The 24,125-nt window shown below is 41.8% G+C and overlaps 2 long non-coding RNA genes across 2 annotated transcripts; both read left to right on the top strand.

Annotated features, from left to right (window-relative positions):
* The first annotated feature begins 17,580 nt into the window (after positions 1–17,580).
* Positions 17,581–18,236, top strand: LOC121395735. Its single transcript, XR_005962652.1, has 3 exons — positions 17,581–17,719; positions 17,833–17,915; positions 18,197–18,236. It is a non-coding gene; the product is annotated as an uncharacterized LOC121395735 (long non-coding RNA).
* A 356-nt stretch (positions 18,237–18,592) lies between these two features.
* Positions 18,593–21,741, top strand: LOC121395734. The gene is made up of 2 exons (XR_005962651.1): positions 18,593–18,638; positions 21,635–21,741. It is a non-coding gene; the product is annotated as an uncharacterized LOC121395734 (long non-coding RNA).
* The last annotated feature ends 2,384 nt before the right edge of the window (positions 21,742–24,125 follow it).

The raw sequence follows: 24,125 nt of genomic DNA, 5'->3' as shown, positions 1-24,125 counted from the left end.
ATCTGACAAAACAACACGGTTATAAATGTTGAAACCACAGACAATTTGAAAGACAAACTTCTCATGAATAAAACAATACCCCATATGTATGGATACACATAGAGACGCAGCCACCAAACACCCCAAAACAGGAGCAATGCATAAGGGCAATTGCAGTTGAAAATCTGGGGACTGCGCTCTATGTGTACTACTTGCAGTTTTTCCATCTAAACACCCCCAAAATGTGAAATAACCCCCACAAACCATACATTACCGAAAAGTACACTTCTTCAGCTATTCAAAGATGCCATTTTCGCTTTTCTACACGGAGAATTGTGGCCGCAGTCCTTCGTAGAAGTCCGAGACTTGGCCTGAAATAAAGGAAAAAAGATATACAAAGCTAGATTTCTCCCTAACTATCCATGGTAACTACCAAAAACCTGCTCAATAACAATCTGCAAGTCCCCCTGAATGAAATGATACCCCCTATGTATGGATACACATAGAGACGCAGCCACCAAACACCCCAAAACAGGAGCAATGCAGAAGGGCAATTGCAGTTGAAAATCTGGGGGCTGCGCTCTATGTGTACTACTTGCGGTTTTTCAGTCTAAACACCCCCAAACTCTGAAATAACCCCCACAAACCATATATTATCGTAAAGTGCACTTCTTCAGCTATTCAAAGATGCCATTCTCGCTTTTCTACACGGAGAATTGTGGCCGCAGTCCTTCGTAGAAGTCCGAGACTTGGCCTGAAATAAAGGAAAAAAGATATACAAAGCTAGATTTCTCCCTAACTATCCATGGTAACTACCAAAAACCTGCTCAATAACAATCTGCAAGTCCCCCTGAATGAAATGATACCCCCTATGTATGGATACACATAGAGACGCAGCCACCAAACACCCCAAAACAGGAGCAATGCAGAAGGGCAATTGCAGTTGAAAATCTGGGGGCTGCGCTCTATGTGTACTACTTGCGGTTTTTCAGTCTAAACACCCCAAACTCTGAAATAACCCCCACAAACCATATATTATCGTAAAGTGCACTTCTTCAGCTATTCAAAGACGCCATTCTTGCTTTTCTACACGGAGAATTGTGGCCGCAGTCCTTCGTAGAAGTCCGAGACTTGGTCTGAAATAAAGGAAAAAAGATATACAAAGCTAGATTTCTCCCTAACTATCCATGGTAACTACCAAAAACCTGCTCAATAACAATCTGCAAGTCCCCCTGAATGAAATGATACCCCCTATGTATGGATACACATAGAGACGCAGCCACCAAACACCCCAAAACAGGAGCAATGCAGAAGGACAATTGCAGTTGAAAATCTGGGGGCTGCGCTCTATGTGTACTACTTGTGGTTTTTCAGTCTAAACACCCCCAAACTCTGAAATAACCCCCACAAACTATATATTACCGTAAAGTGCACTTCTTCAGCTATTCAAAGACGCCATTCTTGCTTTTCTACACGGAGAATTGTGGCCGCAGTCCTTCATAGAAGTCCGAGACTTGGTCTGAAATAAAGGAAAACAGATATACAAAGCTAGATTTCTCCCTAACTATCCATGGTAACTACCAAAAACCTGCTCAATAACAATCTGCAAGTCCCCCTGAATGAAATGATACCCCCTATGTATGGATACACATAGAGACGCAGCCACCAAACACCCCAAAACAGGAGCAATGCAGAAGGGCAATTGCAGTTGAAAATCTGGGGGCTGCGCTCTATGTGTACTACTTGTGGTTTTTCAGTCTAAACACCCCCAAACTCTGAAATAACCCCCACAAACTATATATTGCCGTAAAGTGCACTTCTTCAGCTATTCAAAGACGCCATTCTTGCTTTTCTACATGGAGAATTGTGGCCGCAGTCCTTCGTAGAAGTCCGAGACTTGGTCTGAAATAAAGGAAAAAAGATATACAAAGCTAGATTTCTCCCTAACTATCCATGGTAACTACCTAAAACCTGCTCAATAACAATCTGCAAGTCCCCCTGAATGAAACGATACCCCCTATGTATGGATACACATAGAGACGCAGCCACCAAACACCCCAAAACAGGAGCAATGCAGAAGGGCAATTGCAGTTGAAAATCTGGGGGCTGCGCTCTATGTTTACTATTTGTGGTTTTTCAGTCTAAACACCCCTAAACTCTGAAATAACCCCCACAAACCATATATTACCGTAAAGTACACTTCTTCAGCTATTCAAAGACGCCATTCTTGCTTTTCTACACGGAGAATTGTGGCCGCAGTCCTTCGTAGAAGTCCGAGACTTGGTCTGAAATAAAGGAAAAAAGATATACAAAGCTAGATTTCTCCCTAACTATCCATGGTAACTACCAAAAACCTGCTCAATAACAATCTGCAAGTCCCCCTGAATGAAATGATACCCCCTATGTATGGATACACATAGAGACGCAGCCACCAAACACCCCAAAACAGGAGCAATGCAGAAGGACAATTGCAGTTGAAAATCTGGGGGCTGCGCTCTATGTGTACTACTAGTGGTTTTTCAGTCTAAACACCCCCAAACTCTGAAATAACCCCCACAAACTATATATTACCGTAAAGTGCACTTCTTCAGCTATTCAAAGACGCCATTCTTGCTTTTTTACACGGAGAATTGTGGCCGCAGTCCTTCGTAGAAGTCCGAGACTTGGTCTGAAATAAAGGAAAACAGATATACAAAGCTAGATTTCTCCCTAACTATCCATGGTAACTACCAAAAACCTGCTCAATAACAATCTGCAAGTCCCCCTGAATGAAATGATACCCCCTATGTATGGATACACATAGAGACGCAGCCACCAAACACCCCAAAACAGGAGCAATGCAGAAGGGCAATTGCAGTTGAAAATCTGGGGGCTGCGCTCTATGTGTACTACTTGTGGTTTTTCAGTCTAAACACCCCTAAACTCTGAAATAACCCCCACAAACTATATATTACCGTAAAGTACACTTCTTCAGCTATTCAAAGACGCCATTCTTGCTTTTCTACACGGAGAATTGTGGCCGCAGTCCTTCGCAGAAGTCCGAGACTTGGTCTGAAATAAAGGAAAAAAGATATACAAAGCTAGATTTCTCCCTAACTATCCATGGTAACTACCTAAAACCTGCTCAATAACAATCTGCAAGTCCCCCTGAATGAAACGATACCCCCTATGTATGGATACACATAGAGACGCAGCCACCAAACACCCCAAAACAGGAGCAATGCAGAAGGGCAATTGCAGTTGAAAATCTGGGGGCTGCGCTCTATGTGTACTACTTGTTGTTTTTCAGTCTAAACACCCCTAAACTCTGAAATAACCCCCACAAACCATATATTACCGTAAAGTACACTTCTTCAGCTATTCAAAGACGCCATTCTTGCTTTTCTACACGGAGAATTGTGGCCGCAGTCCTTCGTAGAAGTCCGAGACTTGGTCTGAAATAAAGGAAAAAAGATATACAAAGCTAGATTTCTCCCTAACTATCCATGGTAACTACCAAAAACTTGCTCAATAACAATCTACAAGTCCCCCTGAATGAAATGATACCCCCTATGTATGGATACACATAGAGACACAGCCACCAAACACCCCAAAACAGGGACAATGCATAATATTGGGGCTGCGAATTTATATGAGGTTCTCAACTTTTCTCATCCTAAACTGCACCTTTTCTGTTAAACCCCCACAAACCATATATTTTTGAAAAGTACACTTCATTAGATATTCAAAGATGCCATTCTTACTTTTCTACACGGAGAATTGTGGCCGCAGTCCTTCGTAGAAATCCGAGACTTGGTCTGAAATAAAGGAAAAAAAGATATACAAACTTAGATTTCCCCCTAAGTTTCCATGGTAACTAACAAAAACCTGCTCAATAACAATCTGCAAGTCCCCCTGAATAAAATGATACCCCATATGTATGCATAAACATAGAGACACAGCCACCAAACATCCCAAAACAGGGACAATGCGTAATATTGGTGCTGTGAATTTAGGTGCATGTATCCATATATCATCTGAAACTGTCCCTTACTGATGAAATAACCCCCAAAAACTAAGATTTCTTGAAAATAAACACCTTCAACTATTCAGAGATGCCATTCATGCTTTACTGCGTGGAGAATTTTGGCCACATTCTGCATTGTAGAACTCTGCTTTGGTCTGAAATAAAGGAAAAGATAGTATACAAAGTTAAGATTTATCTCCCAGGGAATTTTGGGACCACTTTATGGATCTGCATCTGGGTGCTACTACCCCAAAATATATTTCACTCACCTATTCGGATATATTGTAGTGGAGTGTCTTTGAGTTCCATCTGTCCTGTGGTGTTACGATACGAATTCCTTTGCTTCTTCCTACACTATTTCGCCAATGACAAAATCTGTACCACATTTACAAATACATTTTCCAACAGAAACCATAGTAAATTTGGCCCATAAATTATGCAAGTGTCCTAAGAAGTTTAGGAATTTAGGTGGCAACAATGAGGATTGGGGCATTAGCAGCTGAAATACTCACAAATCCAGAGATACCTAAATCTACAAAAACAAATGCAAATGTTGCTCAGAAATACAGACAAAACTATAGATAACTGCGCTGATAGACGAGCTTTTGAGGTGCCAGTAAAATAAAAGACTTGTAGCATCAGCATTAGAGATGCACATCATCCCACGTATTCATCACGCACCACAAGTTCTATCGTGTGCCCTCTCGCCAACCAGCACCTCATTTTGCTATTTACCACCAGCGCAATAGAAGTGCTATCCATAACACAACTGGTCTAAAACACCATTGCTCAACACAAAAGCTGAATGCCTAGACTAAGAACAATTGGAGTAGACACTCGCACACCCGTTGTGCAGGTATATAGCTTTGCTCGGTGCACAGTGAATGGAGGATACGGTGGCCTCCTAGTAACGTCTTGTATCTGCAGGGCAAGCCCTAGCAAAGGTTTTTACTGCGGTGGCACCACGGCAGTAAAAACCTTTGCAAGGGCTTGCCCTGCAGATACAAGTCTCGTGTGCTAGTGTGGTTTTTTGATTTAGACTAAGAACAAACCTACATACAAGTTTTTACTGCTACATTGCACTGCTCACCCAGTGCCAAATCCTATATAAAAAAATCAAAGATCACTACTATACAGAAAAAAAACTGTCATTGTTTGCCTTGTCAAACTTTTTTTTTTTTTTATTAACAACATCTATACCTAGTTATAAGCGAAGTAGGGACCTGCCAAAATGTTAGATCTCAATAGGGGGGCTTGAATCTGAAAAACCACTCCACAAAAAAAAAAAAAAAAAAAAAGAAAAGTATCACTCTGCCAGCACACCTAAACAGCTACTGCTAGCATGTGCATAAAAACCTAGAGCATGCCAAGTTTACTATACAGATTTACTAAATCCTTTTACCACCAACAAACCCAGAGAGCCCTAACCTACCAACACAACACAGAATTCAAGCCCTCTCGTAGTGTACCACAGTGTGGTACACCTCAAAACAGGGTTGGAAACACAAAGCAGGCTTGCTAGGACACTTGGGACAAAAATACCGCACATCTTTTCTAACACCCCTGGAACGGCAAACCTTACAAGCTCTCTGGGCATATCTTTTATTAGGAGTTGGTGGAATTTGGGCAATGAAATGCTTACCCACCATTCGGGCAACATTGTCATTGCCAGGCATTTCTGGAACCTCCTGTACATCACCAAACAAAAGGGCAGGGAGCAGCTGCAGCAGATAATTGTAAAAACTCAATTTTGGGCCTGGTACTGCCGTTTTGTAAACGACATAAGAATTATAAAGGGCCATTTGGATCATATAAATTGCGGCTTTTTTGTACCAGGCCCTGGTTTTTCTGGTGGCGTCGTAATAAGTTTGGATTTGGGTCGGTTTTATCGACGCCACCCATATGCTTACTATATTCTTTACAACAGAGTGGCTTTGATTTTGCGGGCCTATCACCACTTCTGTGTTGGACAACTACACTCTCATTGTGGATAGTAGTAAGCATAAAAACATTTTTGGTGTCTGCAAATTTTAATGCCAGGAGCTCATCGCTTCTTAGAGCATGTACTTCTCCACGTTTCAATTTCTTATCCACCAGTTCCTTGGGCAGTCCTCTGCGGTTACGCCTAACAGTGCCACAAGCTGGGGTGTCCAACCAGTAAAGGGTTCTGAATAAGGGGATGCTTGTGTAAAAGTTATCCACGTATAAGTGGTAACCTTGGCCCAACAGTGGAGTAATGAGCTCCCAGACAATTTTACCACTGACAGTCAAGTCAAGGGGACAGCCGGGGGGGTCCAAATTAGTGTCCTTTCCCTCGTAGATCATGAAAAAACTAGTATAGCCCGAGCTGCTTTCACAGAGTTTGTAAAATTTCATCCCATATCGAGCACGCTTACTAGGGATGTATTGGCGAAATTTTAGGCGCCCTTTGAAGAGCAAAAGGGACTCGTCCACACATATATTTTGGGAGGTGGAGTAGACCTCTGTGAAGCGCTGAGACAGGCTATCTATAAGGGGCCTCAATTTGTAAAGCCTGTCGTAACCGGGCTCATTAGGGGGAACAGCCGCTGCATTGTCGTTAAAATGAAGAAACCGCAGTAAAATTTGATAACGGTTTCTTGGCATAACGGCTGAAAAAAGAGGGATGGAAAGGACTGTAGTGGTATCCCAGTATGAAGCTAAGGTGTTGCGTTCTACGAGTCCCATTGCCAATGTGAGCGCCAGGAATCTTTTGATTTCATTTACAGTAGTGGGATACCACGCCTGGGCTCTTGAATACCCTGGTATAGGGTGGCTGGCAAGATACTGCTCAGCGTATAAATTTGTGTAATGGACCATGTCCTGTAGGATGGCCTCTGTGATAAAAAGATTGAAGAAATCTAGGATTTCAAAGTTAGTGGTGTCCACCTTGACGCCCGTGACTGCAGTGAATGGGGGAATTTCAGGGGCATAATTACAGGGAGGCCCCCACATAGGCGCTCCAACTGCTGCATCACCCCTACCCTCACCCTCTTCTACCTCCATGGGTGCATCTGGCACACTGCCACCAGCCTCTCCCTCTTCTTCTACTTCTTCAGCAGTAAGTGTGCCGCCACTACTAGCCTCTGCGCTAATAGTGCTGCTATCACCAACCTCTGATTCATCAGTAGAGTCATCAGATGGGACATACTCCGAATCAGAATTGCTAAATTCCTCTGAGCTGGAGTCCTCACAATACCTAGCTGCTTCTGCAGCGGTATAAAACCGTTTGGCCATTGTGCCAGAAAAATACAGACCACTGCAAAACTAGTAACAACTGCAAAGCAAGAAGCTCCTAAATCCAATCCAGCAAGATTTGACCAACTGCTAATACAAACAACCAGAGGGAAAAAAAAAGGCAGCAAGATCTGACCAACAGTTAACCACTGCTAAAACAAACAACCAGAAGAAAAAGAAAAAAAAAGAAGGCAGCAAGATCTGACCAACAGTTAACCACTGCTAAAACAAACAACCAGAAGAAAAAGGAAAAAAAAGAAGGCAGCAAGATCTGACCAACAGTTAACCACTGCTAAACAAACAACCAGAAGAAAAAGGAAAAAAAAGAAGGCAGCAAGATCTGACCAACAGTTAACCACTGCTAAACAAACAACCAGAAGAAAAAGGAAAAAAAGAAGGCAGCAAGATCTGACCAACAGTTAACCACTGCTAAACAAACAACCAGAAGAAAAAGGAAAAAAAAGAAGGCAGCAAGATCTGATCAACAGTTAACCACTGCTAAAACAAACCAGAAGAAAAAGGAAAAAAAAGAAGGCAGCAAGATCTGACCAACAGTTAACCACTGCTAAAACAAACCAGAAGAAAAAGGAAAAAAAAGAAGGCAGCAAGATCTGACCAACAGTTAACCACTGCTAAAACAAACAACCAGAAGAAAAAGAAAAAAAAGAAGGCAGCAAGATCTGACCAACAGTTAACCCCTGCTAAAATAAACAACCAGAATAAAAAAAAAAAAGAAGGCAGCAAGATCTGACCAACAGTTAACCCCTGCTAATACAAACACCAAGAAGAAGAAAAAAAAGAAGGCAGCAAGATTTGACCAACAGTTAACCCCTGCTAATACAAACAATCAGAAGAAGAAAAAAAAAACTAGAACTTGAACTCCTTCCAGAAATCTACAGAATAGATTACAGACAAGACACTGCACGTGCCCAAAATCGAAAAGAACCTTTTGGGGGCACTAAACAAGCAAACAGGGCAAAGGAACAGTCTGGAATAAAATCACCCAAAGCACTAAAACCAACAGCTATTGGAATGAAATCGGGGGCCAGAAACCTAAATCAACCAGCGTCACTGCAAACACAACTTTTTTTGGGGCACTAAACAAGTAGCAAAGGGCAATGCAAATGAAAAACAGAATAAAACAACAAAATGTAATAAAAATCAGCTAAAGCAATAAAAACCAACAGCTATTGGAATGAAATCAGGGGCCAGAAACCTAGACCAACCAGCGTCACTGCAAAGGCAAACTTTTTGGGGGCACTAAACAAGCAGCAAAGGGCAAAGCAGAATAAAACAACAAAATATAAGAAAAAAAACTAGAACTTGAACTCCTTCCAGAAATCTACAGAATAGATTACAGACAAGACACTGCACGTGCCCAAAATCGAAAAGAACCTTTTGGGGGCACTAAACAAGCAAACAGGGCAAAGGAACAGTCTGGAATAAAATCACCCAAAGCACTAAAACCAACAGCTATTGGAATGAAATCGGGGGCCAGAAACCTAAACTAACCAGCGTCACTGCAAACAACTTTTTTTGGGGCACTAAACAAGTAGCAAAGGGCAATGCAAATGAAAAACAGAATAAAACAACAAAATGAAATAAAAATCAGCTAAAGCACAAAAACAACAGCTATTGGAATGAAATCGGGGGCCAGAAACCTAGACCAACCAGCGTCACTGCAAAGGCAAACTTTTTTGGGGGCACTAAACAAGCAGCAAAGGGCAAAGCAGAATAAAACAACAAAATATAATAAAAATCAGCTAAGACAATAAAAATAACAGCTATTGGAATGAAATTGGTGGTTAGAAACCTTGATCCACCAACGTCACTGTAAAGGCACCAAACAGCAAATAAAAGTGAAAATGCAATATAATAGATATAAAACACAAAGCAACAATGAAAATGGTAAAAAACTGCAAAAATACAATAAAATAAAGCAGATAATTATAGAACAAGAGTAGAAATAAAGTTTTAGCAAAAAAAAAACCAACTACTAAAGAAAGCAAAGAAAGAAAGAAAAGAAAAGAAGTATAGGGGAAAGAAAAAGTGTAGAAGTGTGAGTGTGTGTGTGTGAGTGTGTGTGTGAGTGTGAGTGTGTGCTTGGCAAAGATGCCTGTAAGTGTGTGAGTGTACAAAAGTGTGCTAAATGATAAAGACAGAAGAAAAAAATATTCAAAAAAAAAAAAACCAAATTTAGAGAGATTAGAAGGAAACAAGTAAAATAAAAGGTGTAAGGGTGTTGTAGTTCAGCTCACTGAATCCAAGGCAGGCAATCAAGGCGACCAAACCAGCAGGAGAACCGCAGGAAGGCAGCAGGAGGGCTCCAACAGACACAAGTGCGCAGTAGGAGTGAAAGGGGAGGCGTCAGGAGGGCTGGATTTATTTGGGCAGCAGGAGCGCGTCACAGCCATGCGCCCTGCGTGCGCCCTGCGCTCCTATTGGTTCCAGCGACGATCGGTGGGGAGACCGGTGAGTATGACCGGTTTTGCTCGTTGCCTAGGGGGTTCTGCCAGCATCTAACGTGCGCTTGCGGTTTTAAATGCAACCGCTGCGCACTGGAACCCGGAAGTGCTGGAGATCGTAGAATCTACGATCTGTGGCACTTTGGTCCTTTGATCCACAGAACGTAGATTCTACGATCTGTGGCACTTAAAGGGTTAAATTATTGTGTTTATGCTTCTGACTCTTTCCAGCTTTAAAATATGGGTCTAGAAAGAAAGGCTCGGTAACACTATGTGTTACATGTGATGTTATTGTGAGTTATTACTCATATTGCTATTCAGACCATCCCCTAATTATATTCCAGTCTCTTATTGAGATGAATGCATGGTTGCTATGCTAATTTGGACCCTAGCAACCAGATTGCTGAGATTGCAAGCTGAATAAAAAGCTAAATAACTCAAAAAACCACAAATACTAAAAAAATAACAACCAATTGCTAATTGTCTCAGCATCATTGTTGAACTTAGGTCAACAACCCATTTAACTCCAATCTACAAAAGTAAAGTGTGAAGCAACACATGTAGAGCCTACAGCAGCCATATTGTCATATATTACATTCTCTCCTGCTTGCATCATTGCAAACAATGCCTTTGTATCCTGTATTTTTAAGTTTTAACCATGCCATCTCTCTTGCTGTGCCATTATAGATTGATGTTTAACCATTCCATTGCCCTTGCTGTGCCATTCCATTGGAGTATTTGGAATGAGAAATAAAATATATTTGTAGCATGTGGGAGGTCTCTATACCAGGCTACTAGCCAAGTTTGCAATTCCATATGATTCTGTCTTTTAATACCTTTTTGCTTTCCTTATTCACAATTGCAGCCCTGCTGCAAACATTGTGGCATGCCTCAGGCAGTGATCAGGCCCTCAGGCAGCTCTCAACTTGTTTAGAGCATTACTAATGTCATATTTCACATTACAGAACACCAAGCTGAACCCCGCGATCAGTCACCAGCCATGATACTTGTGGTGCCCCCCAGACATAAGATCAATGTTTATAACTAATAGCCCCTTCTTTTATTTGTCTGTGTGTATCACCAAAGATGGAAAGCACATTTACTTAGTCCCTTACGCAGCTTTTTTTTTATAGGGAGGGTAGTGCCTCTTCAATGTTCATCAGAAACTGTAGATTTTCAAATTGATGATTTCTTGGAATTGTTGCTTATTTTAATTTCATTCATGCCCTTTAAGGATATATAAAGCCTACTTTTTCCTACCATGTATATAATTTGGCCATATCTTCCCCACCCAAGCCACATCATTTGTACTGCATATACCCCCCTCCATTTGCCAGCACCATCACATTTTCCTAAAACAAATAGCAACTTTCACCGGGCGGCCATTTTCCCTCTGACACATCATCAAAATCAGCGACACCTGTAAACAGGACATGTATGCTGTGAAGTTCATGCAACGCAGAATGCAGGTTTACACAGCCACAACATACTTTGATAAAAAAAAGTTCTGCTGGGGTTGAGCACATATTTTGTAAGCTACAGACAAGTATGTAATTTCATGTTGTCATGTAAATGTCACCCCTCCAAACATGTAAACACCCACCCCCAATCTAACTTGGAATATTAGCTTGGCCAACTTCTTTCACAACCTTTTGTTTGTAATAGGTTATGCACATGGCCAATATATGTATTGTAACAGAAATGCTGGGAAATTGGTTGAAGGGGTGTATGTATCATCCAGATTTCTGTCAATCTGTTTTTAAGCAACCAAGTAAATGTACATTTTTTCACGGGTCTGTGGCTAGCTGTAATAGCCGGAAAAAGGACCCGGTTTACAAGAGTATTGAGTGTTGGGCGGGATCCGATTCCAGATAGACGGTCCGGGTTTTGCCCAACACCTGAGAGAGGAACAGGTGTTCTCTCTCCTTAACCCTTTAAGTGCCACAGAACGTAGAATCTACGTTCTGAGGCAAAGTAACTTGAAATGCCACAGAACGTAGATTCTACGTTCTGCAGCATTTCCCCCAGGCCAGGAAGCGATGCGCACAAAAAACCGGCGCATCGCTTCTAACACGCACAGATCCCCCTAGGCAACGAGCAGAGGCGGTTCACTTACCGGATCGCTTCCTCGATCGTCCCAGGCAGCCAATGGGAGCAGTGGAGACCACGAGGAGCACACTGATGACGTCTCCACTGCTCCCCCTATAAATAACTCCCCCCAACTGTCACACCTTCCCTCCTGCTGCGCACTTATGGTTGCTGGAGTTCCCCCTGCTGCCTGTCTGAGCTTTGATCGCTGGATTGGTCGCCTGGATTGCCTGGATTCAACATTGTGAGCTGAACTGCACCTCTCTACACCCTTTACTTTACATATTCTCTCTAAAAAAAAAAAATCTTTTTTTTTTCTTTTTTTTTCTTCTGTCTTTGGCCTTAGCACACTTACAGGCAACTTTGCCAAGCTCACACTCCCACACTCACACACTCACACACACACACTCACACACTCACACACACACACTCACACTTACACACTTACTTTCTTACTTTTTATCTCTACTTATTTTTTACTTTGCTTTCTTTAGTCATTTGTCTTTATTTGTTGCTCAAACTTTATTTCTGCTCTGATTTGATTGCGTTTTACTGTTTTTTGGCCATTTTCATCATTGGTTTGTGATTTTATTGCACTTTTATTGCGCTATTACTTGTTTTGTTCTCATCCGTTTCTGTTTGCAGTGACGCTGGTGGATCTAGATTTCTGACCACCGATTTCACTCCAATAACTTCATTTTATTGCTTTTAGTGATTTTATTACGTTTATTCTTTATATTTTTCTTTACTGCTGGTTTAGTTTTCTAGAAAAGTTTTCCCCTACCCAAATAACTGTTCACTGTATTGCTTTTGGTGGTTTTATTACGTTTACCCTTTGCATTGTTCTTTGCTGCTAGTTTAGTTCCCCAAAAAACTTTCCATTTGCAGTGACGCTGGTGGATCTATAGTTCTGACCACCAATTTCACTCCAATAACAGTTTTTTTATTGCTTTAGCTGTTTTTACTGCTTGCTTAGTTCCCCCGAAAAAGTTCCCTTTGTAGGTCACTAGAGAATCTAGGACCCTTGACCGCTGATTTTAGTGTATTCGCTGTTCTTTTATTGCTTTGAGTAGTGTTGCATTTTAGTGATTTTTTCAGGAGTTTTCTTTGCACTGTTTATTGCACACTTTATTGCTTGTTTAGTGCCCCAAAAGATAGTTCCCTTTGCTGTGACACCATTTAGTGGTCTTATTCTGTTTTCTGATTTTAGGTGATTGTTCCAGAAAGTCAGGGATTACGTGGATTGTAAACTGTGCCATATCTTTATTCCATAGCATTCCATAAGGTTCATTTGTTCAAGCTCAAGGTTTTTTCCTTCTGCTTGTTTGTATTGGTCATATCTTGCTGCCTTGCTTTTTTTTCTTCTTCTGGTTGTTTCTGTTAGCAGGGGTTAACTGTTGGTCATATCTTGCTGCCTTGCTTTTTTTTTTCTTCTGGTTGTTTATATTAGCAGGGGTTAACTGTTGGTCATATCTTGCTGCCTTGCTTTTTTTCTTCTTCTGGTTGTTTCTGTTAGCAGGGGTTAACTGTTGGTCATATCTTGCAGCCTTGCTTTTTTTTTTTCTTCTGGTTGTTTATATTAGCAGGGGTTAACTGTTGGTCATATCTTGCTGCCTTGCTTTTTTTTTTCTTCTGGTTGTTTCTGTTAGCAGGGGTTAACTTTTGGTCATATCTTGCAGCCTTGCTTTTTTTTTTTCTTCTGGTTGTTTATATTAGCAGGGGTCTCAGTCATCTTGCTGTCTTGCTTTTTTTTTTTTTTTATTCTGGTTGTTTCTGTTAGCAGGGGTTAACTGTTGGTCATATCTTGCAGCCTTGCTTTTTTTTTTCTTCTGGTTGTTTATATTAGCAGGGGTCTCAGTCATCTTGCTGGCTTGCTTTTTTTTTTTTTTTCTTGTGGTTGATTGTATTAGCTTTTTTTTTTATTTGTTTGACTTGCCTATTGATTCTTAGCTTTGTAGTTGTCTGTAAATTTCTGGCACAATGGCCAAACGGTTTTATACCGCTGAGGAAGCGGCTAGGTATTGCGAGGACTCCAGCTCAGAGGAATTTAGCAATTCCGATTCTGAGTATGTCCCATCTGATGACTCTAGTGAGGAATCAGAGATTGGTGATAGCAGCACTAATAGCGCAGAGGCTAGTAGTGGCGGCACGCTTACTGCTGAAGAAGCAGAGGAAGAGGCAGAGGCAGAGGCTGGTGACAGTGTGCCAGATGCACCCATGGAGGTTGAAGAGGGTGAGGGTAGTGATGATGCAGCAGTTGGAGCGCCTATGTGGGGGCCTCCCTGTAATTATGCCCCCGAAATTCCCCCATTCACTGCAGTCGCGGGCGTCAAGGTGGACACCACTAACTTTCAAATTATAGATTTCTTCAATCTTTTTATCACAGAGGCCATCCTACAGGACATGGTCCAGTACACAAATTTATACGCTGAGCAGTATCTTGCCAGCCACCCTTTACCAGGGTATTCAAGAGCCCAGGCGTGGTATCCCACTACTGTAAATGAAATCAAAAGATTCCTGGCGCTCACATTGGCAATGGGACTCGTAGAACGCAATACCTTAGCTTCATACTGGGATACCACTACAGTCCTTTCCATCCCTCTTTTTTCAGCCGTTATGCCAAGAAACCGCTACCAAATTTTACTGCGGTTTCTTCATTTTAGCAACAATGCAGCGGCTGTTCCCCCTAATGAGCCCGGTCACGACAGGCTTTACAAATTGAGGCCCCTTATAGATAGCCTGTCTCAGCGCTTCGCAGAGGTCTACACCCCCTCCCAAAATATATGTGTGGACGAGTCCCTTTTGCTCTTCAAAGGGCGCCTAAGATTCCGCCAATACATCCCTAGTAAGCGTTCTCGCTATGGGATGAAATTTTACAAACTCTGCGAAAGCAGCACGGGCTATACTAATTCTTTCATGTTCTATGAGGGAAAGGACACTAATTTGGACCCCCCCCGGTTGTCCCCTTGATTTGACTGCCAGTGGTAAAATTGTCTGGGAGCTCATATCTCCACTGTTGGGCCGAGGTTACCACTTATACGTGGATAACTTCTACACTAGCGTCCCCTTATTTAGAACGCTTTACTGGTTGGACACCCCAGCCTGTGGCACCGTTAGGCAAAACCGCAAAGGACTGCCTAAGGAACTGGTGCAAAAGAAATTAAAACGTGGAGAAGTTTATGCTCTTAGAAGTGATGAGCTCCTGGCACTAAAATTTGCAGACACAAAAAATGTTTGTATGCTTACTACTATCCACAATGAGAGTGTAGTTGTCCAACACAGACGTGGCAGGCCCGCAAAATCAAAGCCACTCTGTTGTAAAGAATATAGTAAGCATATGGGTGGCGTTGATAAAACAGACCAAATTCAAACTTACTATGACGCCACCAGAAAAACCAGGGCCTGGTACAAAAAAGCAGCAATTTACATGATTCAAATGGCCCTTTATAATTCCTATGTCGTTTACAAGGCGGCAGTACCAGGCCCAAAATTGTCTTTATACAATTATCTGCTGCAACTGCTCCCTGCCCTTTTGTTTGGTGATGTACAGGAGGTTCCAGAAATGCCTGGCAATGACAATGTTGCCCGAATGGTGGGTAAGCATTTCATTGCACAAATTCCACCAACTCCTAATAAAAGATATGCCCAGAGAACTTGTAAGGTTTGCCGTTCCAGGGGTGTTCGAAAAGATGTGCGATATTTTTGTCCCAAGTGTCCTAGCAAGCCTGCTTTGTGTTTCCAACCCTGTTTTGAGGTGTACCACACTGTGGTACACTACGAGAGGCCATGAGTTGTGTTGGTAGGTTAGGGTTCTCTGGGTTTGTTGGTGGTAAAAGGATGTAGTAAACTTGGCATGCTCTGTTTTTATGCACATGCTGGCAAAGTGATGCTTTTTATTTCGTGTTTTTTTGAAGTTGTGATTGTGCAGTGGTTTTTCAGGTTCAAGCCCCTTTTGAGATATAACATTTCACACGCTAGGTGTCTATGCACACGCTAGCAATAACTGGTTAGGTGTGCTGGCAAAACGATGTGCTTTTTCTTTTGTATTTTGTGCAGTGGTTTTTCAGGTTCAAGACTCGGCAGACAGACGGCACTTCTGGAATAGGTTTATTGGGGTTGCTGCTGTAAAAACCTAACGTGTTTCGGGAGTAGATCCCTTAGTCATAGGTCCTATGACTAAGGGATCTACTCCCGAAACGCGTTAGGTTTTACAGCAGCAACCCCAATAAACCTATTCCAGAAGTGCCGCCTGTCTGTCGAGTTTTGTAGCGTCCACAGTGGGGACACTGTTTGACTGAGCACCTGGATATAGGCAAGAGCGATGAGCAGTAGCGGTCCTTCTTTGTTCTTTATTTTCAGGTTCAAGCCCCTTATTGAGATCTAACATTTTACGCTCTAGGTTTTTATGCACACGCTAGCGATAACTGGTTAGGTGTGCTGGCAGAATGATGCGCTTTTTTGTGTTTTGTGCAGTGGTTTTTTGGATTCAAGCCCCCCATCGAGTTCTAACATTTCACGCTCTAGGTTTTTATGCATGAACTAGCAATAACTGGTTATATGTGCTGGCAAAATGATGTGCATTTCTTTTGTTTTGTGCAGTGGTTTTTCAGATTCAAGCCCCCCTTGAGATTTAACATTTTGGCAGGTACCTACTTGGCTTATAACTAGGTTATAGATATTGGTAATCTATAGATATTGATAAAAAAAGTTTGACGATGCAAAAGTTGGCATTTTTTTTTCTGTATAGTAGTGATCTTGGTAGTGATTTATGGTGTAGAATTTGGCACAGGGTGAGCAATTTTTTTGTGCAGTGTAGCAGTAAAAACAATTGTATGTAGGTTTGTTCTTAGTCTATGCATTCAGTTTTTGTGTTGAGCTATGGTGCTTTAGGCCAGTTGTAGTTTTATGGATAGCATTTGTATTGTGCTGGTGCAATAGCAAACTGAGGTGCTGGTTGGTCGAGAGGGCGCACGATAGAACTTGTGGTGTGTGATGAATACATGGGATGATGTGCATCTCTAATGCTGATGCCACAAGTTTTTTTTTTACTGGCACCTCAAAAGCTCCTCTATCAGCGCATTTATCTATAGTTTTGTCTGTATTTCTGGGCAACATTTGCATTTGTTTTTGTAGATTTAGGCATCTCTGGATTTGTGGGTAGCATGTCTTCAGTTTTCGGTTTTTGAGCACAGGGTGGCGGAACACTATGGTCTTCCATTTAGAATTGTTTATAGTGTAGGCATTCAGAATCTTTTTCCCGAAAAGTTGTGGTTGGAACAATCCATTTTTTTTGTACTTGTAGCGCACATTGAATATTTATGCAGTAATTAGGTTGGACAAGTTGCAGTGGCTCTGTGAATAGGAATAGTACTTTGATCATGTGCCATGTCTGCCACCAGTAGGGCACCAGCTTTTTTACAAACTTCTGGTGTGCACTTCTTAGGACACTTGCATAATTTATGGGTCAAATGTACTATGGATTCTTGCAAAAATTAAGTTTTGTCCAAACGATCTCCACCTGTGTAGCTCACTTTCCTACTCAGGCCACACCAGCCAGGCCAAACTTTTACTCATGCAAAAAATGTAGGATAGGAAGGAGCATTACAATCCGCAGACTTGGCTGCAAAATACCTTTATTGTCACAGCATGTTTCGGATCATCATGGATCCTTTTTCAAGTGAGGATCCATGATGATCCGAAACATGTTGTGACAATAAAGGTATTTTGCAGCCAAGTCTGCGGATTGTAATGCTCCTTCCTATCCTACATTTTTTGCATGAGTACTATGGATTCTGTTGGTAAATATATTTGCAAATGTGGTACAGATTTTGTCATTGGTGAAGTGTAGGAAGAAGCACAACAGGACAGATGAAGTCGTTGCACAACAGGACAGATGAAACTCAGACGCTCCACTAAATCGAAAAGGGTGAGTGAAATATATTTTTGGGGTAGTGGGGCCCAGATGCAGATCCATCAGAGTAGTCCCAAAATTATTGGGTATAAATCTAACTTTGTAAATTGTCTTTTCCTTTATTTCAGACCAAAGCACTGAGTTCTACAAAGGATTGTGGCCACAATTATCCACGTAGTAAAGCAGGAATGGCATCTCTGAATAGTTGAAGGTGTTTATTTTCAAGATATCTATAGTTTGTGGGGGTTATTTTATTGGTTAGGGACAGTTTAGGATAAAATATGGATGCATTCACATAACTTCACAGCCCGAATATTATGCATTGTGCCTGTGTTGGGGTGTTGGGTGGCTGCGTCTCTATGTGTATCCATACATATGGGGTATCGTTTTATTCAGGGGAACTTGCAGATTGCCATTGAGCAGGTTTTTGTTAGTTGTCATGGAAACTTAGGGAGAAATCGAACTTTGTAACTCTCTTTTCCTTTATTTCAGACCAAATCGCTGTCTTCTACAAAGAACTGCGGCCACAATTCTCTGTGTAGAAAAGAAAGAATGGCATCTTTGAAAAGCTGAAGAAGTGTACTTTTAGGAAATAGATGGCTTGTGGGGTTATTTCACAGGTAAGGGGCAGTTTAGAATGAAAAGAGTTGAGAACTGCACATAAATTCACAGCCCCAATTTTATGCATTGTGCCTGTTTTGAGGTGTTCGGTGGCTGCGTCTCTATGTGTATCCATACGTATGGAGTATCGTTCTATTCAGGGGAACTTGCAGATTGTCATTGAGCAGGTTTTTTTTAGTTGCCATGGAAACTTAGGGAGAAATCGAACTTTTTAACTCTCTTATCCTTTATTTCAGACCAAATCGCTGACTTCTACGAACGACTGCAGACACAATCCTCCATGTAGAAAAGCAAGAATGGCATCTTTGAATAGGTGAAGAAGTGTACTTTTCGGACATATATGGTTTGTGGGGGTTATTTCACAGTTTGGGGGGTGTTTAGACTGAAAAACTGCAAGTAGTACACATAGAGAGCAGCCCCCAGATTTTCAACTGCAATTGCCCTTATGCGTTGCTCCTGTTTTGGGGTGTTTGGGGGCTACGTCTCTATGTTTATCCATACATATGGGGTATTGTTCTATTCAGGGGAACTTGCAGATTGTCATTGAGCAGGTTTTTTTTAGTTGCCATGGAAACTTAGGGAGAAATCGAACTTTGTAACTCTTTTTTCCTTTATTTCAGACCAAATCGCTGACTTCTACGAACGACTGTGGACCCAATCCTCCATGTAGAAAAGCAAGAATGGCATCTTTGAATAGGTGAAGAAGTGTACTTTTCGGACATATATGGTTTGCAGGGGTTATTTTACAGTTTGGGGGGTGTTTAGACTGAAAAACTACAAGTAGTACACATAGAGCGCAGCCCCCAGATTTTCAACTGCAATTGGCCTTATGCGTTGCTCCTGTTTTGGGGTGTTTGGGGGCTGCGTCTCTATGTTTATCCATACATATGGGGTATTGTTCTATTCAGGAGAACTTGCAGATTGTCATTGAGCAGGTTTTTTTTAGTTGCCATGGAAACTTAGGGAGAAATTGAACTTTGTAACTCTTTTTTCCTTTATTTCAGACCAAATCGCTGACTTCTACGAACGACTGCGGACCCAATCCTCCATGTAGAAAAGCAAGACTGGCATCTTTGAATAGGTGAAGAAGTGTACTTTTCGGACATATATGGTTTGTAGGGGTTATTTTACAGTTTGGGGGGTGTTTAGACTGAAAAACTACAAGTAGTACACATAGAGCGCAGCCCCCAGATTTTCAACTGCAATTGGCCTTATGCGTTGCTCCTGTTTTGGGGTGTTTGGGGGCTGCGTCTCTATGTTTATCCATACATATGGGGTATTGTTCTATTCAGGAGAACTTGCAGATTGTCATTGAGCAGGTTTTTTTTAGTTGCCATGGAAACTTAGGGAGAAATTGAACTTTGTAACTCTTTTTTCCTTTATTTCAGACCAAATCGCTGACTTCTACGAACGACTGCGGACCCAATCCTCCATGTAGAAAAGCAAGACTGGCATCTTTGAATAGGTGAAGAAGTGTACTTTTCAGACATATATGGTTTGTAGGGGTTATTTTACAGTTTGGGGGGTGTTTAGACTGAAAAACTACAAGTAGTACACATAGAGCGCAGCCCCCAGATTTTCAACTGCAATTGCCCTTATGCGTTGCTCCTGTTTTGGGGTGTTTGGGTGCTGCGTCTCTATGTTTATCCATACATATGGGGTATTGTTCTATTCAGGAGAACTTGCAGATTGTCATTGAGCAGGTTTTTTTTAGTTGCCATGGAAACTTAGGGAGAAATCGAACTTTGTAACTCTTTTTTCCTTTATTTCAGACCAAATCGCTGACTTCTACGAACGACTGCGGACCCAATCCTCCATGTAGAAAAGCAAGAATGGCATCTTTGAATAGGTGAAGAAGTGTACTTTTCGGACATATATGGTTTGTAGGGGTTATTTTACAGTTTGGGGGGTGTTTAGACTGAAAAACTACAAGTAGTGCACATAGAGAGCAGCCCCCAGATTTTCAACTGCAATTGGCCTTATGCGTTGCTCCGGTTTTGGGGTGTTTGGGGGCTGCGTCTCTATGTTTATCCATACATATGGGGTATTGTTCTATTCAGGAGAACTTGCAGATTGTCATTGAGCAGGTTTTTTTAGTTGCCATGGAAACTTAGGGAGAAATCGAACTTTGTAATTCTTTTTTCCTTTATTTCAGACCATATCGCTGACTTCTACGAACGACTGCGGACCCAATCCTCCATGTAGAAAAGCAAGAATGGCATCTTTGAATAGGTGAAGAAGTGTACTTTTCGGACATATATGGTTTGCAGGGGTTATTTTACAGTTTGGGGGGTGTTTAGACTGAAAAACTACAAGTAGTACACATAGAGCGCAGCCCCCAGATTTTCAACTGCAATTGCCCTTATGCGTTGCTCCTGTTTTGGGGTGTTTGGCGGCTGCGTCTCTATGTTTAACCAAACATATGGGGTATTGTTCTATTCAGGAGAACTTGCAGATTGTCATTGAGCAGGTTTTTTTTAGTTGCCATGGAAACTTAGGGAGAAATTGAACTTTGTAACTCTTTTTTCCTTTATTTCAGACCAAATCGCTGACTTCTATGAACGACTGCGGACCCAATCCTCCATGTAGAAAAGCAAGAATGGCATCTTTGAATAGGTGAAGAAGTGTACTTTTTGGACATATATGGTTTGTAGGGGTTATTTTACAGTTTGGGGGGTGTTTAGACTGAAAAAACTACAAGTAGTACACATAGAGCGCAGCCCCCAGATTTTCAACTGCAATTACCTTTATGTGTTGCTCCTGTTTTAGGGTGTTTGGGGGCTGCGTCTCTATGTTTATCCATACATATGGGGTATTGTTCTATTCAGGAGAACTTGCAGATTGTCATTGAGCAGGTTTTTTTTTAGTTGCCATGGAAACTTAGGGAGAAATTGAACTTTGTAACTCTTTTTTCCTTTATTTCAGACCAAATCGCTGACTTCTACGAACGACTGCGGACACAATCCTCCATGTAGAAAAGCAAGAATGGCATCTTTGAATAGGTGAAGAAGTGTACTTTTCGGACATATATGGTTTGTAGGGGTTATTTTACAGCTTGGGGGGTGTTTAGACTGAAAAACTAAAAGTAGTACACATAGAGCGCAGCCCCCAGATTTTCAACTGCAATTACCCTTATGCGTTGCTCCTGTTTTAGGGTGTTTGGGGGCTGCGTCTCTATGTTTATCCATACATATGGGGTATCGTTCTATTCAGGGGAACCTGCAGATTGTTATTGAGCAGGTTTTTGTTAGTTGCCATGGAAACTTAGGGAGAAATCTAACTTTGGAACTCTTTTTTCATTTATTTCAGACCAAATCGCTGACTTCTCCGAATGACTGCGCCCACAATTTTCCGTGTAGAAAAGCAACAATCGCATCTTTGAATAGCTGAAGAAGTGCACTTTTCGGACATATATGGTTTGTGGGGGTTATTTCACAGTTTGGGGGTGTTTAGACTGAAGAACTGCAAGTAGTACACATAGAGCGCAGCCCCCAGATTTTCAACTGCAATTGCCCTTATGCGTTGCTCCTGTTTTGGGGTATTTGGGGGCTGCGTCTCTATGTGTATCCATACATATGGGGTATCGTTTTATTCAAGAGAAGTTTGTCTTTCAAATTGTCTGTAGTTATAGCATTTAGAACGGTGTTATTTTGTCAGATTTACATTTGTTCCTGCGTCTTAGTTTGCATTTTAGAAAAAAACTAAAAATGCAACAAAAAAGCTCTAAATATCATGATGCACTGGTAAAATGTGTTTGAATTTTGAGTGAAAACTACACCACCCCTAGAAACCTGAAGGTCTGTAGTTTTTAAAAATACCAAACATGAAGGGATAAGTTAGATTTACATATAAGTTATGCAGCATTAACTGTCACATGTGCTTATCTACTTTGTTCTGGTGTAAAATTATACAAACTGCTGTTTTAGTTTGGGGGTTACTCCTGGACAAAGAAAGTGGGTTACTGATACATATTTGGTATCGTTGGACTTGGCAGGATCTGGGCTTTTAGAAACAGAAAAAAAATTCATGTAAAATTAACTTTTCTGTGGAAAAAAAACTCAAGATATACACAATTTTTTAACAAATTTTTTTTTTTTTACATATTTCACCCAAAATATACATTAAATCTCCTGAAAAGTCACAAAATTCCACTTGCATGTCGAAGCCCAATTTGTAACGAAAAAAACAATATATAATTTTCCTAGTTTCGTGGAGGTTTTCCTACAATTAAACCTTGTTAATCTGAACAAGTACAAAATGCTTAAAAACGGCTGGCATTTCGCGTAACCAAAATGTGAAATTCTGCTGGCACTTAAAGGGTTAAGTAGGGAAGGGATTGTGTGTGTCTCTCTCTCAATCCTGGGAAAAAGAGCAGGCAGTGCAGGACTGTGTGAGAGAGCCAGATTCATGTGAGTACGTGCTGTGCCACAAATACTGTTTTCTGTTAGGTGCTGGATGTTAGATCCTCACCTAGTTAGTTAGGAGCTAATTGTTTAGTTAGTGCCGGACAGGCAAGGTTTTATTTTCATTTTTGTTTGTTTTGATTCCTGTCTTCCTGCCAACCAGACAAATAAAACTGGTTGCGGCCAGTTGCACATTACCAACCAGTTTTTGTGTTGTTTTGCGTGGACTCCAATACTGCTGTGCACCCGTCTACCCCCAGGAGACGACGACCCCGTGACCTCAAACGGTTACAATTGGTGGAGGATGCTTTGGCACAAAAATTTCACAGCAGAAATTCTACGCGGGAAAATTTAAAGGGCCAGAACCTAATTTTTTTCACTTGTGTGAAAGACTGTTCCCAATACAATGGAGGAGATTATAAAGCAACTGGTGGTGGCAAATGCTACTCAGCAACAAACAAATGCCAGTTTGCAGCAGGGTACAGCTGTCCAGCAGGAGGCAATCCGACAACAGCAGGAAGTAAACCGGTTGCTATCTGCACAGCTGGCTGCGTTGACAGAGGCCACCAATGCAGACCGAAAAGCATTGACTGAAGTTGTGCAACAGTTGGCAACGAGGCGTTTTGACCGACCTACGGTAGCTGCTTCTGGGGTGACCTCTGTGCGAGCAAGTTACTTTCTGCAAAAATTGACCCCAAACGACGATGTGGAGGCATACCTGACTGCCTTTGAAAGAACTGCTAAGAGAGAGAGATGGCCAAAGGAACAATGGGCAGGACTAGTGGCCCCGTTTGGATTCCCCAGATGCTGGGGATTACAAATTGAAGGCTGAAATCCTCGCCCGGTTGGGGGTGACCCTTTCCGTCCGGGCCCAACGCGTGCACCGCTGGACCTACCAAGTGGAAAAGCCTCCACGCTCCCAAATGCATGATCTTATACACCTAACTAAGAAGTGGTTGCAGCCTGAGATCCTTACTGGACCCCAAATTGTGGAACGGGTAGTGATGGATCGTTATCTAAAAGCTCCCCCTGTTACTCTGCGGAAGTGGGTGAGTCATGCGGATCCCAAAATGGCTGACCAACTCATTGAGATGGTGGAGAGGTATACTGCAGCAGAGGAGCTGATAAGTCCAGTACCTTGCCAGCGTCCCATAGCCCAGAAGGCCAGAATCGCATCTGCACCCGGTAAGACTGTTCCGGGGGAAAGGGGGGCTGGAAAGTATCAAGGGACATATAAAGGGGGAGAGACTGTAAGCACTGGATCTAGAGACTGGCAAGCATTGCCAGGAAGGTCCCTGCCTAATAACAGACTGAACCAAATGACTATAAGGTGTTTTCATTGTCAAATGTTGGGTCACATAGCTGCAAATTGTCCAGGGAGAGATGAACCCATGCAA

Source organism: Xenopus laevis, chromosome 7L, assembly GCF_017654675.1.
Source record: "Xenopus laevis strain J_2021 chromosome 7L, Xenopus_laevis_v10.1, whole genome shotgun sequence".
Classification (NCBI taxonomy): Eukaryota; Metazoa; Chordata; class Amphibia; order Anura; family Pipidae; genus Xenopus; species Xenopus laevis.
This window is presented reverse-complemented; position numbering and strand designations above follow the sequence as displayed.